Source organism: Plodia interpunctella, chromosome 6 (genome assembly GCF_027563975.2).
Source record: "Plodia interpunctella isolate USDA-ARS_2022_Savannah chromosome 6, ilPloInte3.2, whole genome shotgun sequence".
Lineage (NCBI taxonomy): Eukaryota > Metazoa > Arthropoda > Insecta > Lepidoptera > Pyralidae > Plodia > Plodia interpunctella.
The window spans coordinates 4,834,502-4,845,376 of record NC_071299.1 but is presented as its reverse complement, the minus strand read 5'-3'; the positions used below and the strand labels follow the sequence as shown (position 1 = coordinate 4,845,376).

The 10,875-nt window shown below is 32.5% G+C and overlaps 1 protein-coding gene across 14 annotated transcripts in view; it reads left to right on the top strand.

Moving 5' to 3' along the window:
* The first annotated feature begins 3,429 nt into the window (after positions 1 to 3,429).
* Positions 3,430 to 10,875, top strand: part of Stacl (Stac-like) — a 116,345-nt gene continuing 108,899 nt past the window's right edge. For 7 of the 14 annotated variants that reach the window (XM_053747206.2, XM_053747194.2, XM_053747202.2 and 4 more), the window contains exon 1: positions 3,431 to 4,150. The gene's annotated coding sequence lies outside the window, so the exon portion shown is untranslated. Of the gene's footprint in view, positions 4,151 to 10,875 lie in introns of all 14 variants that reach the window. The other 7 variants (XM_053747195.2, XM_053747198.2, XM_053747196.2 and 4 more) reach the window with 2 other exon arrangements.

The following is a 10,875-nucleotide window of genomic DNA, read 5'->3' as shown; positions in this document are numbered from 1 at the left end:
CATAAGTAGTGTTTTCGATAAGTATTATATTTTTATTTTCGGCATTATAGTGACGTGAAAATGTAGGGAAAAGGGAAGCAGCCGGGCTCAGAGCAGCCTTTGATAAGGAGCCTTGACCTCGTGTTGACCTAATTACAGAATGCAGCCTCCTATCACTTGTACAATTAACATAGATTCTTATATAATATACAAAATTTCAAAATTGAGAAGGACACACCTACTACTACTGGTACTATTTTTTGTGTGAAGATGTGGGTACAAGTTGTACTCTCATCCATGTTGATTCAGAATAAGCTCTTTGTATCGTATCGTAATTTAATTCACTGCCGAACATTTGTTAAACAATTTTAAAAGACAAACGTAAAACGAAGGTTTAAAATTTAATTAAGTAGATATAAAAAAGTTTTCAAGCTGGATTGCCACATACCTATATGTCGATTTTTTTTATAAGAAGAATATAATTTCCGTAATAAATTATGTTTTAAAAAGTACACAGGACAAGTCTCGTGGTCTCCTGAACTTGTGAAAAGATTCAGAAAGTTCTAAAATTCAAGCCATCTGTCTTACCTATGACAAACTAACGACGGATAAAACCATGTGTAGTTAGGCCAAAATGGAAAAATATTGCTTCCTCTTCATAGCTAATATCTACAACCTCTAATAGATGGCGTTTCATAGAAAGAGTCGTTCCACAATAGTTCGAAATTTTCAGTGAATTCAATAGAGTCGAATTTCAATGTTTATTTTTTATGCTGACCCCGGGCTTCTGACATCACAGCCCGAATGCATCATGTGAAAATGAGAAATACGAGATGGAGAATAATATAAATAATAAGTAAATATTTTATTTAACATTATACCATAATTATAGTTCACAACAAATACTGATGTCAAATACGATAGATACCGATTAACTTTTATTTTATACTATATAATGAATTACAAACATGTGGCGCGCTAATTCAGCAGAAAAGCGTCCCCGTAATTTTCGAAAAATAAATCATGGATTACCTATATATATTTTGGTCAAAAATTTGGCGGTAAGTCCACTACTTGTACATAATTTTGCTTATTTTACAATTTCGTAGAAGACATTTCTTTAGCATCTTTGGATTTTACCCTACAAAAAAAATTATAATTAACTTGATTTCTGTTTAAGATACGACTAGAATTAGTACAATACGCTCATTATTTAAAGCGGACATGTATCTCGAAACAGCTGATTATAGTTCTGATTCGTCGAATCCCAGAATTGATTACTCGGGTGCCTGCCAGCCATTTTATTACGACCGTGACAATTTTCTATAGCGGTGGAAGTGTAGTGATCTGTGATCGAAAGACTTCGGATTCGGATCCTACTCGTGCTGCATGAGTTTGTATAGGATTTGACACTGACATGCGTTAACGTACGTCAAAACTACATACAATTTCTACATTTTCTGTGTTGATCCTTCGAAGCATGTCAACAGTGCTGAGGACGTTGCAGCGCAACTAATCATCGGGAACACGCTCTATAGAAGACAGTATTCTTAAAAGCCATGGCAGCATGCCTTTAGGCGACGATAATAAGAAAGATTTTGCAATCATCGCAAATATATTAATGTACATAGACTATTAAACATCACGTGTCTACTAATTAAATTATTAAATGGGCAATATAAATCTTGCTACAATGCGGACTACGTAAGTTCAGACTGGTCATATCTATAACTGAAATAGGTACTAGCCTATTTAAACAATAACAAAACTTTTGCGATTTTTATTTGTGTAGCGTAGTCTTAAATCTTAAGTTTAGCAAATTTTGTAAAGTAAGGAAATAATAGCAATTATTATGAAAATATTTCGAACTTATCTAACGAAACTGATAAGAAAAAAATACTACCTGATGTTTTTCTTTATAAATGTGATGGAAAACAATTAAGAAGACAGCTTAAATAGGATAAAATCTTGTTCTACCTTTACTCAATATTTATTTTAAGCTCCAAAACGAATCACCCAATATTATATTTTACAGGCAATGTAAATGCAATTTGTTATTCTTCTGGAAGATTTGCTACCCTTATGTTCGACGTCGAACTAACGTTAAACACAACATCCGTAATTACCTTAAATGCCTATAATCATTTGTTATATGGCATCCTTAATAGAAACCCTCGTACAATAATGAGAACATAATAGGATTTGACTATGTACCTATGTATGTACTAACCTTTAGTTACAATACGATTTATTTCAACATTCAACGTCGCGTCGTCGCCAAAAAGATTACGCATATTTTCATAATCTCTGATTTATACTTTCCAATAGACGTAACTACCATCATATAACTACCTTATATTAGTCATAACTACTATATCGATCATATCCATACAAATAAGTAAAAATGAAGTGTCTGTCGGCCCCTTATTTTTTGCTTTTGTTTAGAAATATCTAGGGTAAATATAGCTATTTTTACACTCGAGAATTTGAGACAGTTATTTAGCTTGCTCTGATTATTTGGTACTGTAGTTCTATTTAATATTATTCAATTCAGCATAAGAAACATTTATATAGTTAAGTTTTGTCATGATGTCCTTATCATAAATTAGATCATCATCGTAAATTATCACAAAATGTAAACTAACGAGATGATAAAACTATTAAGAAATACAGTTTAGAGGCGACCTTTGAATGTCGTCAAATTATTTCTTTGCCAAAGCCAGTCGGTATGCCGCGTCGGACTACGCGCCGCGGAAATGTCGCGCATCCAGGAATAGATGGAGCGTCGACAGGCGCGTTGTGACGTCACGCAGCGTCATGTGCTCATGAAGCTCAAGTGTCCACTCCGCAATTACCCATATTATTATTATTGGCAGTTTGCGTTTACGAGTATCGTTTATAATTTTCCGCTTTTTCTCTGAATGAATGCTAATATCGGCCTTCTTCAATAACATTATAATGTTTCCTATACCTGGTCGTATTCCACACAGTACGACTTTCTTGAATACTAATCCTATTAGCCTGCTATAAAACATATAAGTCATACCGACGTAGACAATTTATCTAAAAATGGAGGGTTTAATTGTTCTTATCTCGATTATCTACTCCAACTTAAAACTCCAGCACAATATCTGCTGTTTAACTCGTTCACTCTTGACAAAATGGTCGTGATTATGAGTCGAACTTTTTGGACTTGGCTGCTGCTCTTGCGATAGTAATCGATTTATTGCGATTCGGATACCTACATAAACTTTATCCAGATTTTTTACTAAATCTACTTAAAAATAGGCGTTTAGTTTTACTATTTAGCTCAACAACAACAACAACAAGACAAGTTAGCTTTAAATGATAAAAAAAATATAATTTATCGTCAATTGATATACTTACTATAATTGTAATAAATTGGCGACAGAACAAAAACACAGCGGCCTTTGGAAAATGCACCACAAGTTTGCATGTCGGTCGAGTTGAGTGCATGGCAGGGCAGCATCGGCAGAATGGCTGGCATGGCGCTCAGTCCTTCGCAAGCCAGCGAGCGCGCCGCCCGCCCGCCGCGCTGCCCTACCCGCGCCCAAACGCGCGACTTAAACCCAATGGACTACGATCGACTAAACGACAAAAAAAAATACAGTTACCCACAAAACAAACCCCACAATCATCGAACGAAGCGTGTTACCTCTAAATAATAAATTCACTCACTTTCAACAACTTTTCCGACTTTCAGTAACGAGTGATAGACACGTCGCCCCATTTTTTGTGAAACCTATCCTAATCACATTTTGTAGACACATCATGAATCCTAAAGAGCTATATCGAAATCTATTTATACACAAAAAACGACTGAAAGTTTCTGATTGCAACCTTTGAAACGTTTACACAGCTGTTTATAAGAACTATTTACACTGTTTTGAAAAATTATTTTACCCTCTAATAACACCCGTTTACGCTTAAGAACTTTGACCAAATAACATTGGAATATATCAAAACTTAGTGTAAAGTCATAGTGTAATATTATAAACTAGTAAAAATATAAAATAATATTTAGTGAGTGTTAGCTCAACAGTTTGAAAGACAAGTGTTTACGTAGACTTTCAGTTGTAACATTGTGAGTGTTAGTGAATTTTGTGACCATACTTATTTCAAACAACCCTTATTGATACTGGATTAGTTGGTAAGTTTATGTTATTAATTTTATTTTTTTATATATTTTTATTTCGGCGAATTTAAATTATTATTTCTATTGAATATCATTTCTTACACATTTATTATACGAGCACCCAATATGAGCAATAACTTATGCAATATAGTCTTAAAATAATGTTGTTTTGAATATAACTAAAATACCAACGAGTGCCAGTGCTCTACTTTTTTTTAGAACATAATGAGGACGCTCTTATATTCTTTGCAATGCTTTATTTATTTAAACTACCAAATAAAAAAGGAAAACAATATTGTTTCAACAAAACAACAACAACAATTTATTATCTTTAATTACGATACAAATTTGTACGCGGTGTTGGCCAAATTCTAATGTTACAATGTAGTTTGAAATGTCGAAATGCAATAAACAGTTCATAATTTATCAATTTTCAGGGAGGATGATATTTGTTCTAGTCTTTATGTTTCAGTTTCATAATTATATATTAATTGTATATATGTATCGTAGTGCACGTATTCTGTGCCAAGTCCAATGACATCTTGGGATATTTATAAAACAATATTATTATGCCAAACCTTTTCTTGATGCTTCTATATGAATTTGGTATTCCTCGGAATAAATTTCCTAGTTTGTTACAATTATCTCCAAACTTATTGTTTTTGCTAAGAATATTTCTTTTTTTTCTCTCTCCAAAAAAAATGTTTTAGACAGTTTTATTTCTTCTATAGCTTCTTTATTCTATAGCTTTTCAATTTATACTATCTATTTGTGAGCATGTTTACAGATAAAAAATATATTTGTATATATCGGAAATTGACATAAAATCACAATTGCAAGCAATCTGTTATTATCGCTCGCAATCTCTTAGTAAATTCGACAAATTATGTTCTCAAAGACGGCGCAGTTTATAAATGTGGCACTCAATTTCCCTCCTGAATACACGCTGAAAAAGTGGTATTCCCTGAAAAGGTTGAAAGCCATTATGTTGCCATGGATTTTATAAAATCCGTTTCGCCAAACACAATTATTCCCACACAGCACCAAAATAGGTATTTTGTATACAGAATATGAGGACAACAAAATAAAATATCCAACACGTATGGGAATAATTTTGAATTCTCAATAATTAGTTGAAATTGCAATGTATATTAATACTAAATGCTAGATTTAATTTAGTTGAGACTTAAATCCGTGTTTTTTTTTAAATAAGTTTTTTAAGTAAGCTTAATACTATTAACGATTTCTTAGGAAGATATTAAATTAAGCCTATAATGTAAGCTTAGCGTGGCATGAAAGAGAACTCTGTTGAAATGCTCTGAAAGAAATCTCAACAGGCTAATTAACGGGAAACATCCTTCATTATTCAGTACTGTACTCATTCAATGTTTTATTATCTCAAGTGTTTAAAAAAAACTTATATAGGTACTATTTCAAAATAAATGTTAAATTAAAGAACATATTCAGCCCACAATATACCTAATATGATTATAAAGGTTAACTTATTAAACTTTAACCAAGTGCGAGTCTAATTCGCATACTGGGGTTCAGTACTATACAAAAACGGCATGAATAACGTTTGTTGAATGGGACTGCCTTACATATTTATTGTAGTTGTTTTTCAGTATTTTTTGATATAGCGGCAGCACAAATACATTATCTGTGAAAATTTCAACTGTCTAATTATCACGCTTCATGAGATACAGCTTGGTGACAGATGGTCAGATAGATAGACAGGTGGACGGACAGCGGAGTATTAGTAATAGGGTCCCATTTTAATCTTCGGATAGGGAACCCTGAAAATAGATAAGTCAACTGTACATATTTTCGACCTCATCAAGAGATTATTTTCAACCTTGAAGAGATCGAAATAGTTGAAAGTCTCCGGCTATATTTGCTTTTGAAATATACAATTTTTTACATTAGTATCACCTGTCCCGTCCTGTCTGTTATCAAATCTTGCAAGTTAAATTTCAACTACTTCCGCGTATCCCAAATAATGAAATATCTCACATCATCATCGGTTTGGTTTCAATATCAGTGCATTATTATATCATGCTTATTAAAGCGTGACCTGATGGGGCACTTACAATCATCTTCGCACGAGGGAACTATATGTAAAATATCTTAATCTTCATATTGAGGATTCTTAAATCATAAAATTAGCACAGAACACCAATCTGAAAAAACTATATATTTTTATAAATTTTAGTAAAATAAAATACTATAAAATGGTATACTAAAATTACGAAGCAAAATAATACAAAAGTCACCATCAATATATATGCTATAAGTTTTGTATAAACTTATGAAAACATATCTGATAGTTACACTTTGTTTCCCTTCTTTTTTCATTATGGGAACAAAAAAAAAGACTACGTTTAATTAAATTTTTTAATCAAAGAGCTACTTTCATATCTGTTTATGAAATAGGTATTTAAAATTAACTTCGTTGCATTTACCAGCATAGATTGCTCCGAGCACTTTGAGCTCGTCTCTGCATATGATTTAGTTAAAGTGAACATTAAAATTTCCGGCATATTGTACTTTGAGGTATTTAATTTTCATTAAGAAGATACCTACTTAGTATGCATTGACCAACTTTCTGACGTCGCCCTCTGTATTTTATACGTCAAGTGGGAGCAAAGTTACCAACTTTCCACACAAGTAAGGTACCTAAGCAAATCCCGCCTAATCTTGTTAAAATTCAGTCGAATTTCACTAATTACACAAGAAGTTTAAATTTCGAACGATTGTTCTATTTCAAAGCATGAAAGCTTTGATTCTCACTTTCTGTGACTGTTTTAGCTTAAAATAACTTCAATATAATTTTATTAGTCTGCCATTTTACTTGAAAGGTAGAAAAAGAATAAAATCATAATTCGCATTGAACATTTGGAACTACTGTAAATATACTTAAATCCGTTTGCAATATCGATTTAATAGAACTAGGTGTTTATGTCTTATAATAATTAGATTTCACTTCTCACAATACAAAGTTAATTTGAATCAACGCAGATAAAGTTGATCAGTAAACGACAGTTATCTCCAATGTAATTTGTGCTTTTATTGCCCCCCATTAAACATTTTGTTGCCTTTAATTGAAATGGAATCTCTAAATTCGTTTATGATTTTTTTTTATTGTAGTTAGATGACCTATACCTATCTTCAAGCTTTCTATGGAAAATCTAATCTCGTATAGGTAGCATTGTTGTCGTGATTTCCTTTACGTTTTCATTCTTTTATATTTTTACACTAAGAAGATTTTTTCAAACATGATTTCAAATTTGATATTTCAAAAAATGTCCATATAATTATTATTATGCAATACCATCCCACCACAGAAAGCGATATAGCTAAGTAGGGAACGTTTTACTTATTGTATGGTAATTATTTAAAAATGTACATCGATCATATATAACATTTTATTGTCTATTACACTCGCATTAACACATTCTTGTGAACCAAATTACGACGTGCTGGCCGAAAAATTGGAAAATCGTGGTCTCACAGTTCCAAGGCTAAAAACTAAACGGAGACAAAAGATAAAAGCGCTTTAAATTTCTCGGTGTAATTAACAAATTCCGGTGTCAGCGCTGTCAGTCCGGAAGCCTAACAATACACTTGCTGCTTAAAAAATTATAAAGTCGAGTAGAAAATCGCTGAGGATGAGGTTATCGCAAATCGAGGAGTTTTTGGGCTGAGACAACGATTTGATTTGAAACCGAGATGAAAATTATAGAAGGAGATTAAAGGTGAATGTAGTAAATACTTATTTGTAAAGATAAAGATATCTATACAAATAGGTGAAAAACTTCTTGAAGTTTTATTATCTTGATACTAAGAATGTCTAAATCTTTGTGGTGAAGAATCTACTTTCTCTAGTCAGCATTACATTGCACTAGAAGTTCGATCATATCGTGATCGAAACTTTCTGTTACATTGAGATTTTAAGATTGATATAAGACAAGCTTATTGATCATAATAGACAAGGGATTCAAATATGAACGTAAGTATAAAAAGCACTTACTTTTGGTGACGAAAAACATTACATGACTTATGTCCATAGTCCATTGTGTGAAAATGACATGTCACAAGAGCCAATATCTCAAAGATTGTAACGAGATTGGATGAATAAGGAGTGAGTCCCATCATCGGACCCAATGTGGATTGATAGGTTTAACGACTGCAAATACAGCCGGGAGCAATGGCTTAACGACCTAATCTAATAGGTAACATTTTTTTATACTTAAACGTAAAAAATAATAATGGTGTTAAAAAATCTTTGCTTCCATGCTAGGAAAGCGAAAGATGATGATGAAAAGCTTTATACAGAATTTAAATGCCAATCAAGGCAAATAACTATAAACTGGGCATTCATCTCATAGTCAATGGGCTAGCAACCGTTCTTTCAGAATCTTAGTTATACCAATAAGCCCGCTATCCAGATAAACGTAGTTTTTAAGCTTCGCGGCTCGCGGCACAGTCTACTAAGGATGCGTGCGACGTGGAGAGGGAAATTTAAGAAAAGTGGATTCTGGCGACAAAGCTTAACGAAAACTGATCTTTTCTCAGGAAAACGCTTAGAATAGAGAGAGAGATATTGTATGTTTAAAATTGTGAAGATGCGGCAGTACGTCAAGCGAACAGCTGAGCGTTGAGTCCCGGACACAGGTGGGACGCTCTGTGTAATTATAGCTCTGACTGTAGCACGTTCATTGTCACCGCGCGAGCCAAGGTCTACGAGCAAATTGTTGGCCCATCGGCGGCCTAACGCTAAATTATCGTTACATAATTATAGCGTTTGATTGTTTTCACACGGTTGGTTTTCAATTAACACCTAGTAAACCAGTAAACAATACTACCCGGCTCCGCTTCTGTAAATTTCATCTCTAATTTGCTCTAGATACGGAGCTGTGTAGTAGTGTTTTGTATCTGATTAGTCATAGCTCCGGACGAAAACGTATTAGCTAAATAAATATATTATTTTACGTTTTTTATCATCACTTATTTAGTGCCCCCTATTGCTGAAGTACTGACTTTCCTTATGCACTTATTACATAAGCAGGCTACAACTACAACACTTATATAATTTTAATTGATGTACATGACAAGAAAACACAATATAAATTCATTTCAAACATCAAATAAACATATGTATCTCAGCAATAATACAATCAAAACAAACAAACTACAGCCAGCAGTGGCTCTTCATCAATTATTTCACCTCGGGACATTTCAATTAGAGAAGCTCTCATAGATTTAATTAACTCATAGTTTGAATCAACCCGTCGATATTCTCCAAAGGCATGTGACTATTCCTTTAATATTATACGAGTAATAGAATTAGAATTAGTACTAAACATTCCAACAAAATTTTGATATATATATATTACTTAATTACGCCTGTTGTCTGTCATTGACGTAGGTATGTAACTTTCGACTACGTAACTTGCTTCCATACACATGTAAAAGGTTTTCAGTAATGCTATAGTTTTGACTATAGTACATAGCTTAAATGATTATAATGTAAAATCATAGACGGTAAAATTAATTTAGAGTTCACAGATTTAAAGCATACAATTTTTACTAATTTACTGGCAATAAATTATCGTGCTTCCTCTTGTAGCTTTTTGTAGTAGTTTTTATAACAATAAATGAAGATGATATGCTGTAAATCATGTCCTCAGATTTAGATTCGAAACTGAACGGCAATGTTTTTTACAATTTATGTCGTTGTCATAAATAACTAACCCAAATGATTAAATATTGAGGCACCTATCTGAAAATATTACAAACTCTACGATTTACATCAATCTATATCCACGCGTAGAAAATTCCTTAATAATATTGTTTTTAATATGGCATTGTGTATATATTTGATCTTTTTCATATTCCATTGATATGACGTCGGTATAGTATGTTAATTCCATGACATCATGAATGAGGTCCACCTTTGACATAACGCAAAGTACGCCATTTTGTCTTAAAGTTTAAACGTCTAGTTTTTTTTTAACTTTGACTTTAGACTTAACGTCAGAATAGACGGTGCAACCCATCTTAAGTCATAAATTAAGTTTAAAATAAAATATCAAATTTTAGCGACTTGGCCAAATAGTGTAAATAAAACAAAAAACTTTAATGAAACCTAAATTACCTACAAATAAAACCACAGGAGGCAGTTAACAGGTGTATTATGAAGTAATTATGACGTAACTGTTCGCCCAAGTGATTATGCAGGCCTATACCTATTACCTAAACAAATATAAACATTTAAAACCGGTGCAGACTGAATGCGATATGCGTAGCGACGCAAGTTTATTGTAACGAATTGCACATATGCACGCTTCAGCTAGCCACAATTCCATATAATAAATGCAATAACGCACGTCTATACTGGCCTTTATTATATGTGTATAATATAGAAAATTAATATTTTGTTTCGTGTGAGTAATAAAATAAATGTTGAATTTTTCATTGAATTCTTTTTTTTTCGAAATATATTGTTTTTGCTAAATCCGTTTTTTTTTACTTACAATGCATTCATTAATAGTAGGTACATTATACTGAAGTAATGTCAGAATCATTACATACAGTTTCCTAAAATTAAAGAGCATATACTCTTATGATGATCATTTGCAATTTTATTGTCTCGTAACATATGTGGTTTTTCAATGCAATATTTTATTTATATATCTATACACAAAATGAAAACACGACTGGAATAAAACATCCGCAAA